This window comes from Macrotis lagotis, chromosome X (genome assembly GCF_037893015.1).
Source record: "Macrotis lagotis isolate mMagLag1 chromosome X, bilby.v1.9.chrom.fasta, whole genome shotgun sequence".
NCBI classification, from domain to species: Eukaryota; Metazoa; Chordata; class Mammalia; order Peramelemorphia; family Peramelidae; genus Macrotis; species Macrotis lagotis.
Window position 1 is genome coordinate 116,314,019 of NC_133666.1, and position 11,998 is coordinate 116,326,016.

The following is an 11,998-nucleotide window of genomic DNA, read 5'->3' on the forward strand; positions in this document are numbered from 1 at the left end:
GACCTTTTGTTGCTCTAGATGAATTTTGTTGCTATTTTTCTAGGTTAGAAAAATTGTTATTTGGTATTTTGATTAGTATGGCACTGAATAAGTAATTCAATTTGGTGGGAACTGTCATTTTTATTATATCAGCTTGACCTAACCATTATCAATTGTCATTTTTCCAATTATTTAGATTTGACTTTATTTGGGTAAGAAGTGCTAAAAAATTTTGTTTATACAGTTTCTGGGTTTATCTTGGGCGGTAGATTCCAAATATTTAATGTTGTCTATAGTTACTTTGAATGGAATTTCTCTTTCTATTTCTTGCTCTTGGGCTTTTGATGTTCATATGTGGAAATACTGATGATTTATGTGGGTTTATTTTGTATCCGGTTACTTTGCTGAATTTGTTAATCGTTTGAAGGAGTTTTTAAGGTGATTTTCTTGGGTTCTCTGAGTACACCATCATATTATCTGCAAAGAGTGAAAACTTTGCCTCCTCATTGCCAATTCTGACTCTTTCAGTTTCTTCTTTTTTCTCTTATTGCTACACCTAGCATTTCTAATACTATATTGAATAGTAATGGTGATAATGGGCATCCTTGTTTCACCTTTGTTTTTATTGGAAATGCTCCGAGTTTATTCCCATCATATATAAAATTTGATGGTTTTAGGTAGCTACTATTTATTAAGGAAAACTCCATTTATTCTTAAACTTTCTAGTATTTTTGTTGTGAATTAATGCTGTATTTTATCAACATCTATTGAAATAATCAGATGATTTCTGTTGGTTTTGCTAGGGACAGATATTCAATTATGTTGTCTTTTTCTAATATTGAAGCATCCTTGCCTAGCTGGTATAAATCCTACCTAATCATGGTATATTATTCTGGTAATAACTTGCTGTAGTCTCATTGCTAAATTTTTATTTAAGATTTTGGCATCAATAATCATTAGAAAGACTGTTTAAGAATTTTCTTTGTTTTGATTCTTCCTGGTTTAGGTATCAGCAGCATCTTGGTGTCATAAAAGAGATTTAGCAGAACTCCTTCCATTTTTTAAAATTGTTTATGTAGAATAGGAATTAATTGCTCCTTAAACATTTGGTAGTATTTACTTGTAAATTCATATCCAAGTTCATATGGAGACTTTTTCTTAGGCAGTTTATTGATAGTTTCTTCAATTTCTTTTTTTTCTGAAATGGAGTTATTTAAATATTTTATTTGTCCTGTTAATCTGGGCAGTTTGTATTTTTGTAAATATTCATCCATTTCATTCAGGTTATTCAGTTTATTGGCATACAGATCAGGAAAGTAGCTCAGAATTATCTCTTTAATTTTCCCTCATTGGTGGGTAGTTCATCCTTTTTGTTTTTTATATTGGCAATTTGGTTACCTTCTTTTTTCTTAATCTAATTAACCACAAGTTTGCCTGTTTTATTGGCTTTTTCATAAAACCAACTCTTAGTTTTATTTATGAGGTCAATGGTTTTCTTGCTTTTGTTTTTATTTTTCTCTCCCTTGATTTCCAGAATTTCTAATTTGGTATTTAATTGGAGATGTTTAATTGGTTCTTTTTCTAGCTATTCTTGGTTGCATAACCAATTCATTGGTGTCTTCTTTCTCCATTTAATTCATATAGCCATTTGGAGATAAAAAGTTTCCCCTCCAAATGGCCTTGACTGTATCCCATAAATTTTGCTATGATGTCTCATCAGTATCATTTTCTAGGATATAATTATTGATTATTTCTATTATTTGCTATTTGATTTACCCATTATTTAAGATTAAGTTATTTAGTTTCCAATTCCATGACCCTTAATCACATGTAATTTTTTTTGCATCCTGGTCTGAGAAGTGTGTATTTCTTATTTCTGCCTTTCTGCATTTGATTGTGAGGTTTCTGTGCCCTAGGACATGGTCAATTTTGGCAGAGGTACCATGTTTTACCGAGAAAACGTATATTCTTTTCTATCCCCATTTTTTTTCCTCCAGAGGCTTATCATATCTAAGTTTTCTAAGATTTCATTCACCTTCTTAACTTCCTTCTTGTTTATTTTGTGGTTAGATTTACTTAGTTCTGAGAGAGGGAGGTTGAGGTCCCCCATCATTAAAGTTTTGCTGTCTATATCTCTTGTAATTCATTCAGCTTTTCCTTTAGGAATTTGCATGCTATACCACTAGGTGCATACAGTAAGTAATGATATAGCTTCATTTCCAATGATGCCTGTTTCCTTCCTTATTCCTTTTAATGAAATTGATTTTTGCTTTTACTTTATTTGAGATCAGGATTGCTACCCCTGATTTTTTTTTTTACTTCAGCTGAGGAATGATATATTTCATTCCATTCTTTTACTTTTACCCTGTGTATATCTCTCTGCTCCAAATATATTTCTTGTAAATACTATATTGTAGGGTTCTGTTTTTTAATTCATTCTGCTACCTTCCTCCATTTTATGGAACAGTTCATCCCATTCACATTTACAGTTTATTACTAATTCTATATTTCCCTCTGTGCTATCTTTCTTCATTTATATTTTCACTTTCCTTTCCTCTTATTCTTCCTCACCAAAATTAAATTCCTTTCCCCTTTAACTTTTAAAATTTAACTTTCAGTTTATTTTCACTTATACTTTTCTTTCCCTTTTATCAGTCCCTTCTTCCCTTATCTTTCCCTTCCCTCAACCTCCCACCCCACCTTCCCTGTATATTAGGAAATATTTTTAAACCCAAATGGGAATGTATCTTATACCATCTCTGCCTCATCTGTATTGAATAGAATTTAATCAGTGTTCATACTCTTCCTTCTTTCCTACTAGAATTACAAATCTTTGTGCTTCTTCACCTGGTATTATTTATCACTGAAGTACTAATTAATCAGGTATCATCAATCACAGTTTGATTATTTGATTAGCAGTATTGTCTCTAATTACATGAAATTATAAATATAATCATTTTTGACCTTACCATCTTTTCAAGTAGCTCCAAGGACAATACTCCTCATGAACCAAGTGTCATCCAAAGTCAAATCATTTCTTGAACTATTTGTAACTCTTCCCCCAAGCCTATTTTCTCTCACACTTTACTACCTCCTCCTCAGGGTACTTAACCCCTTGTTAAGTGAAGCAAGAATTAAGTCAAACCCTGATTTAATTAACTACAAGTATCTTAATGGGCTCTAAGTATTGTGTAGCTCTGAAGGTCTCACTTGAGAACTTCACAAATGATTGTTCATTATGGAAGACACTGACTCAGGACCTCCTAGCTTATGATGCCCCCATCAGAGAAAATACTAAGCTTTTTCAGCACAGATGAATTAAAATGGGTCAAATGATAACGAGACACTAAATATTAGAGTTAACATCCCTGCTTTTCATCAGGGATTTTTGATTCAAGCATTGTGATGTCATCTTGGACTTCTTCAATGGAGAGACAAGACCCAACTATAGACATATCCTTTAAGTCCAATTATATTTGACCCTTTGATTCTCAACAATCAGAAGTGTTATATCTTTTCCTTTTGGGTTGTATACAATTTGACCAGCATTTGCTTTGTTTTGTCTTTTCCTTCCTCTTTTCATTTATCTTTTTATGAAACTCTTGAGTTGTATATTTGGTAATTGAATTCTCTGTTCCATTCTGGTCTTTGTGTCAGGAAATTCTGAAAGTTGTCTATTCTTTTTAACATCCATCTTTTCCCCTGTCAGTATTTGCTGAATTCTTGGCACTGTACTTTCAAAGGAGGTACACATCGACAATGAGGTTGATACTCACATTGCCAGAGCTAGCTCAGTATTTGGTAGGCTCTGGAAAAAGTATGGGAGAGAAGAGTTATTAGACTGACTATCAAACTGAAGGTCTACAGAGCTGTTGTATTGACCTCATTGCTATTTGACTGTGAAACCTGTACCATGTATGACAGTGCCATGTCAGGAAAATGAATCTCTTTCACTCAAATTGTCTTAGGAAGATCTGAAGATCACCTGGCAGGAGAAGAAACCAGCCACTGAGTTATTTTCTCAAGCTAAACTAACTAGCATTCCAATATTACTCCAGAGAGTGCAACTATGATGGGCTGCACATGTTGTTAGAATGCCAGATTTATGCTTGTCACAACACTATTTTATGGAGAACTTACACAGGGCAAGAACACTCAAGGGGGTCAGAAGAAGTGATACCAAGATATCCTGAAGGTCTCATTGTGAAATTTTAGAAATGACTGTACAGTTTGGAAGGTACTGGCACAAGACTACCCAGTATGGTGTGCCTTCATCTGTGAGGGTGCTGCAACCTAAAGGGAAGGCAGAAGTAAAGCAGCAGCTGAAAGGAAGCATGATATATATAGGTTTAGAGTACTCACCCCAGCTGTTCACATGGACTATTTGTCCCAACCTGTAGTAGAGCATTTTGAGCTCATATTGCTCTGATCAGCCATAGTCAGACACACTTTGTCTCAAACATAGTGATGCCATTTGGTCTTCTTTGATAATGAAAGATAAGAATGTTATGCTGAATTTTGCAGGGTAGTAAATTCTGGTTTGTAATCCCAGGCTCTTTGCCCTCCAATATATGGTGTTCCAGGTCTTCTGGTCCTTTGCTGCTGAACCTGATAGGTCCTGTGTAAGTTTGATTGTGTTATCTTTATATTCAAATTGTTTTCTTTTTTTCTGCTTGTAGCATTCTCTCCTTTATTTGAGAGTTCTGAAATTTAGCTATAACAGCCCTTGGGGTTTTTATCCTGGTGTTTATTTCTGGAGGGATTTAATTGATTCTTTCAATGGTTATATTGTCTTTTTGTCCTAGCAGATTTGGATAGTTTCCCTGATAATTTCCTGCATGATGTCTTCCAGGTTCTTTTTAGGCTTTCTGGTAGTCTGATGATTGATATATTATGTCTCCTGGATCTGTTTTCCAGGTCATATGTTTTTCCTAAAAAGTACTTTATGTTTTCTCCTTTTTTCTGCCTTTTCTCAAAGATTCCTCATTTTCTATTTGTTCAATTCTATTTTTTAGGGTTTAATTTTCTTCAGTTACCTTTTATGCTTCTTTTTTAAAGGTGTTGAATTCTCTAGTCAATTTTTCATAATTTTCCTACATGACTCTCATTTTGTTTTTCCATTTTTCTTCTTCATCTTTTCTTTAGTTTTTAAATAAGTTTTTTTTTGCAACGCAAATGGGGCTAAGTGGCTTGCCCAAGGCCACACAGCTAGTTAATTGTTAAGTGTCTGAGACTGGATTTGAACTCAGGTACTACTGACTCCAGGGTCAGTGCTCTATCTACCATGTCATCTGTTGCCCCAGTTTTTAAATAATTTTAAAGCACTTAGATGAGCAGTTCAATCCATAGTCTTTTGAGATTTCCCTAATGAGGGATTTTTCACTGATTTCTTTTTCTGATATGGAATTTTATCATCTTTGTAAATTTTTTTTCTATAGTGAGTTTAGTTTTTACTCATTTTTGTTGGTTTTGCTCTGCTCCTGGGATGTAAGGAGTATAGATCCAAACGTTTTGGGGTCTGATCTCAGGCTTGTCATTGGCCAAGATGTTGCTTATGCAGTCCAGGCTTTGCCTTTGTAGAGGTTTTTGTCCTTTATGTCCAGGTTTTGACTTAGAAAAGCTTTGTTCCAGAGCCAGTCCAGTCTTTTGGCCCAGTGTTCCCATGGTTCAAACTTTGTTTGGGCTTTGGACCCTCCCTGCTTGGCTTGTTATGTAGCTGCTGGGACCTCTGCTACTGTCAAGCTGTCGAGACCTGAACTGCACGGTGGCTAAAACCTTCCTGCTGGCTTTCCTGCTCTCCTGCCTCCTGGGTTTTACTTGCCTTTCTCCCCCAAAGAGTCAGACCTTCACTGAAGATGCTCCATTATGTTTATCCATGAACACTTCTCTGAATCTTCTCTTTTTCTTGGTGTGATCCATAACTTGAATATTAGTGCAGTGACTTCATTTATCTTTGGTAGGGAAAAGCTCCAGGATCATGTTAGCTTCATGCCACCATCTTGGTTCTGTCCCAGAAATCCCATAATCCCTCACTTTCAAAGCAACCCTTCTACCAGCTTTTTTACTTCACATCCATGAATCTGTGAGTAAAACATTGGTGCATCACTCTATATACTAAATAATAGTATCTACATCTGGACATATCTGAAGTACTGTGGGTCCTAGATTCCCTTTCTTCTGTTTGCAAGAATTCCCTATGTTTCATGGATTGCATTTATATTAAATTTTATCATTTAAACTTTGGTGACATGTGATGGTAGAACCTATCTGAGGTTTCATCTTGGACTGTGTATAAAAGTCTGCTTTATTTAAACAAAGAAGCATCATTAGGGCTTTTCACCTATATAAATGAATTCTTCAACCATCATCTAAGAAAATACTTGACTATCTATATTGATAGAGATGGAAATAAAAGAAGTAAACTCTATAAAACTTTTGATTCCATATGTAAAATTTAAATCTCTAAATAATAACTAATGATGTTGGTAAGAAGTGTGTTTTTAATAATCCCATAGGTTTATTGATAATATTATATCCAGTTCTAGGTGCTATATTTTAAGAAAGACCTCAGCAAAAAAGTATATCCAAAGTAGGTGACTTTGGTGATGAAGGACCAGAGGCTATGCTATATGAACTGAAGGAAATAGAAACTGGATGATCACATGATAATGAAGTAGTAATGATTCCTGCTTGGGCATATATACATATATATATACATATATATATATACATATATATATATATAGTATAGGAATAGATAACTTATGTTTACATAAATTATTGGCAAGGGATCTTGGAACCAGACAGAAAAAGGGATTTAAAGATGTGGAGAGAAGAGAAAAAACTGAACTAAAGTGAAATTGCAAAGGGAAATAGGGAGAGATAAAATGGAGTGATCATATGCACACATGCAAATACATATATGTATACTGCATGTTCATTTCTTGTGTCATATATACAGATATTTCTAACTAAATGTATGGTAATATAAATATAATACATAAATTCAGCATTATATATATATATATCTATCTTTTGAATTCAACATTCAACTACAAACATTCTTTTGAAATAATCTATTAATTGCCTAATGATCAAATTTCTGATCTTAGTGAAACACTGACACTATTGACTATTTGAACTTCCTAGATACAAGAGGCCCTTTTCTCTGACTTTTTGTGATTCTGTTACCTCTTGGTTGTTTTCCTACCTATACAGAGTATATAAATTATATAAATTTTGCTATATACATTATATAAAGTTTATATAGATATTATAAATCATATTAAAAAGATTATATCTATAGACTTAATGGTTTATTTATAATGAAGACTTTTGGACTCCATAGTAGTCAAATTATTCTGAAATAGTAGTTTAGCATCCTTTATTCTATTTACAATGGTAAATGAAAATTAAATTAACTAATAAAAATTAAGAGCAATATTTTGACTAAAGATTGACTCACTGAATATTTAAAACTCAAAAATATTGGAAATGAAAAAATCTCAAAAAAGGAGACAAAATGAAATAAATCAAAAACAACTGGAAATGGATTGAAATACATGTCAGCCCCACTGTCTTTACTTCTACTGAAGTTATTCTGAAGATACCTTTGTTGAATCTAAATAAGACCTTTCTTTCCCTCTTAAAACTTTTATTCAGTTACCTAAAGCAGTTCTTTTTAATAGTTCTTCTAATATTAAACAAAAGAACAATTTTAGGATAATGACTTATTCTGGACAATATTTATCTGACTATTAAAGATGAAGAAAGTGAGACTAATAATTGCGATCACAATAATAGAAATAATGTTAATGGCTAGCACTTATAAGTGATTTAAAGTTTACAATTTACCTGACATACTTTGTCTTCTGAAATGCAACAATATTGAAAATCCATGAGAATATGAATATAAGGAAATATTAAGTGACATAATCAATTACTCAGTCATTTTAACCACAATTTTCATGTCAAAGTCATATTCAATAGCTATAGTTGATTCACATTCTGAGAGTAAATTTATGGTGCCCATATATGTTCATATTCAATAAAGTTCTGATATTAGCAAAACAGAGAAGGTGATTAGTAAGTATATTTACAACATGGCACCCTGTTTATTACAGTAAACTTGCAAGGGAGCAAAACTTCATTCTAGAAACCACTGTGTGTATTTGGGAAAGAATAAAAAAATTGAGGAAGGTAAGAGTTACATAAACCAGAAATCAAAAGACCTAATTTCAATTTCTAGCTCTAGGACCACCCATGTGATCTGGGGTGAGTCACTTTGTCCTGAATTGTGCTGATTTTCCTTAACAGTTGGATTTTATGATTTTTATAATTCTTTCAATATATGAGATTCAATGATTCTATATATCTACATTCCTGAAGGAAGATGAAAGTTAGACTTCTACCTAAACATCAATTTGTCATTGTCATGTTTCCTTTTGGGATCATAGATTTATGCAGTCTTTAAAGTGCAATAATATATATCCATCTTTTTATTCAATTTTATCTCCCCAGAAGGTAGTTCTCTGACATTTAGACCTTTCCTATGGCCTGTCTGAACTAGCCCCTTGGCAAGTGGGAGTTCAGACTAAAAAGCTGTTTTCACAGAGGAGATTTATTTGTCTTAACTGAAACAGTATACTCATTGCATTCAGGTTTGACTCTGGCTACATTTTACAAACTTAAATAATATTTTAATTGGAAATTGCCCAGGGTAGGGTGTTATGCTGAATGATGGTAACTTGAAAGAATGAAGGATGCTTCATTTGGATGAAAGAAGACTCACTGATGGCTGAGGAAAGGGGAAGGGGATTTATCTGATAGCTGCCTTCAAGTATTTGAAGAGTTATCAAATGGAAAAACGTTTAGATTTTTTCTCTTTTATGTCAGAGGGTCAAATTAGGAACAGTGGGTAGGAAATGGAAAGAAACAAATTTGAATTTGACGTCAGGAAGAACATTCTAACAAAAATTCAAAAGTGGAATGGATTGTCTTGGGAGGCCATATGATTATATTTTAATTAAGGACTTTAGGTAAAGACTTGGTGGCTACTTGTCATTTAAGATGTAAAGAAGACAATTCTATTTGCTTGTGAATTTGGCTTGCTTGGTACAGAGGCTCCTTCCAACTGTGAAATTCTGTGATTCTATGAAAACATAGTTATTCATCCAAATACAATATTCCCTGAACTAGTTTCCCTTCAGTGAGTGAATGACAGTGATTCCCAGTGGATAAATTTATAGCTTCAAGATAAGGAGATTAAAAGGGAATCCTTTTTCTGACTTAGGCTAAGGCTGTGGAACCCTGGGCAAGTCAATTAACCTCTCCATGCTTTAAGCAATTCTCTATGACAAAGTTTCAGATCTGGTGCTGGTTTATATTGATGTGGGAATTGAATCAGTAAGAGTTACCTATGTTAGACAAATCATAAATGTAGTCCAAAAAAAAAAAGAAGAAAAGTAAAAATGAAGGAAGGAAAGAAAAGGAAAAGAAAGGACATTAATAAATATCAGTTCACTTTTTTATCACATTTTATGCCAAACACAGGTGTCCTAAAAAGTTTGGGAGAAAGTTATATTTTTATAAATAAAACCTCCACTTTTTCAAAATTTAGTCTTTGAAAACTATAAGTTCTTTCTATCTCAAGGGGAAATGACTGTAGGTTAACTATATTTGATTTTACACATATTGACAAAATAACTTTTCTTACCTTAGCAATTTGAAAGTAAATAAGAATTCTGTTTTATTAATAGCTATTAGATGTCTACAGAATTCAATGTGTCTAAGAGGACACAAAGTGAAAATAGCAAATTCACTTTTTTTGAAACATTTAAACAATTTTTGGGGCTTTATTTTATTCCAAGCCTGAAAACTTGAAGGTCTAATTGTTTTGTTCAAAATTGGAAATAAAATGATACTCAACATTTCAGATTTCATAATGCTAATTTTTAGTCACTTATGATATGGGCTTATACATTAATAGATCAAGAACTGATGATTAAGTTCATGTGGGAACTCCTTCCACCAATGCTGATTCCTTCTATTTTTTGTTATCTTAGAGAGTTGTCCAAAGTCTAAGTAGAGGACTTGTTTCTATCCATTCTGATAGCTGTTCCATCTGGGTTGACACTATGTAGATGGGAGAAAATGGGCTACAGGAAAATGGGGATTAAAGGTCTATGTGAAGTTTTGTGAAGAATTTACTAATCTCTGACTCAGAGAGGTAAGAAAGGCTTTGACTTTAATTCACAGGTTGCACAAAAAGTTTACAAGATACCACAAAAAGCCCACAAACTAATACGAAAGTTCACAAACTTGATCCTTTGAAGTTGATAAAGGACAAACTGGTTAGTAGAAGATAAGTGTAAGAAAGGCTTAAAGTGAAGGCAAGAAACTACTGGTCCCTAATGAAGAGAGTAATCATGTGGGGATTAAGTTTAGGTATTTTAATAAGGTAAAGAGACAACTAGGGAGAACAACAAAGGGGATGGTCATCTTAAAGAGCTGATGAAAGGAAGTGACTAAAAATTTAAGCAAAAGGAGGTGATTGAGAAAACAGGAAAGGGGATAGAAGTTTGAAAAAGGAGTGGAAACAAAAGCTTAGATCATCATAGTTCCAGCCTCATGAGCTAGAGCCATATTGGTCCAGCAGTATGAGCTAAACATGTGCATCCAGTTTAGAGAAAGGAAACAGAGAAGGGAGAAGTCAGAGCATAGCAGCCCAGTTGAGCCAGTAAGAAAAAGGAAGCAAGACTGGGAAGAACCTAGCTCAAATACATTTCTGTGGTGGGCAGAACAAGGGAAGTACTTGAGAACTGGTTTAGCATCTGGCTTCAGATATTTTCCAATGTGCATGGCACAGGAATGGTCCCCAGGGAATGACTAATGCCCAACACAAATCAGCTATCACTGAGTATGAGCAGATTAAACATTCTCCTGCACCAACAAACAAACAAACAAATAAAATTGACCTTTCAGTCTTACTGTAAAGTTAAAGTGGCTTAGGAAGTGGAGTTTAAAAAAAGCTACCACAGAATGGAGATCACCCACCACAGTACAGAAAAATTTCCGACAAAAGAAAGATTACATTTCTCTGTGCAAAGAATGCTCCTGCTTCAATGCCAGGGTCAGTATTTTACTCCAAACTTTCCTGATTCCAAGTTAAGCAATATATCCACATCACATTACCTCTCAAGTCAAAGAGGATACTATGTATGAGATTAAATTTAATATTTATATCCTCCATACCTATCTAATAGAGTGCTGTGAGAATCAATTGGGTATCATTTTTGTTAGTGGTAAGTTATGCTGTACCTGAGCAGATATAACTGTGGATCTTTTTTTGTTGAAGAGCAAATTCCACCTCTCCCTTTGAGGAAGTAGATATAACTGATTCTCCTTTACCATTCCAGTCTCTACCCACCGAGACCAATTTAAGGGCTCACCTGTTCTTTTGCTTCCTCCACTCCTTCTCTTAGGAGGAAGTCTGAAAAACAGACTGAAAATTTCTTTAAAGAATCATTGGATCTCTCGACTTTGGCTCTTTCTAGTCTGGTTTTGGAAAAGAAATACAAGGTGTCAGGGGGTCTTTTACTTGGGGAGAAGTCATGGTCCTATTTCTTGTCTTTGCTATATCTATTCTTTCCTATTTTAAAATAAGAGATGGCTAAGACTGTGTGAATTTCAAAAAGTGAGGAACTGGGGGCAGCTAGGTGGTACAGTGGATAGAGCACTGACCCTGGAGTCAGGAGTCCCTGAGTTCAAATTTGGCCTCAAACACTTAATAATTACCTAGCTGTATGGCCTTGGGCAAGCCACTTAAGCCCATTTCCTTGCAAAAACCTAAAAAATAAAGTGAGGAACTGGATTTTTAGTCCAATCAACACTGATATTTCATTGGATGCCTGATGAAGAGAAAAGTTTTGATCAATTTGTTTGACATAGTTTTGTAGTAGTTAGAGAGGTAGAGTGATTCATCCACTAGCCATACTACATTTGAAAATGAACTTGATGA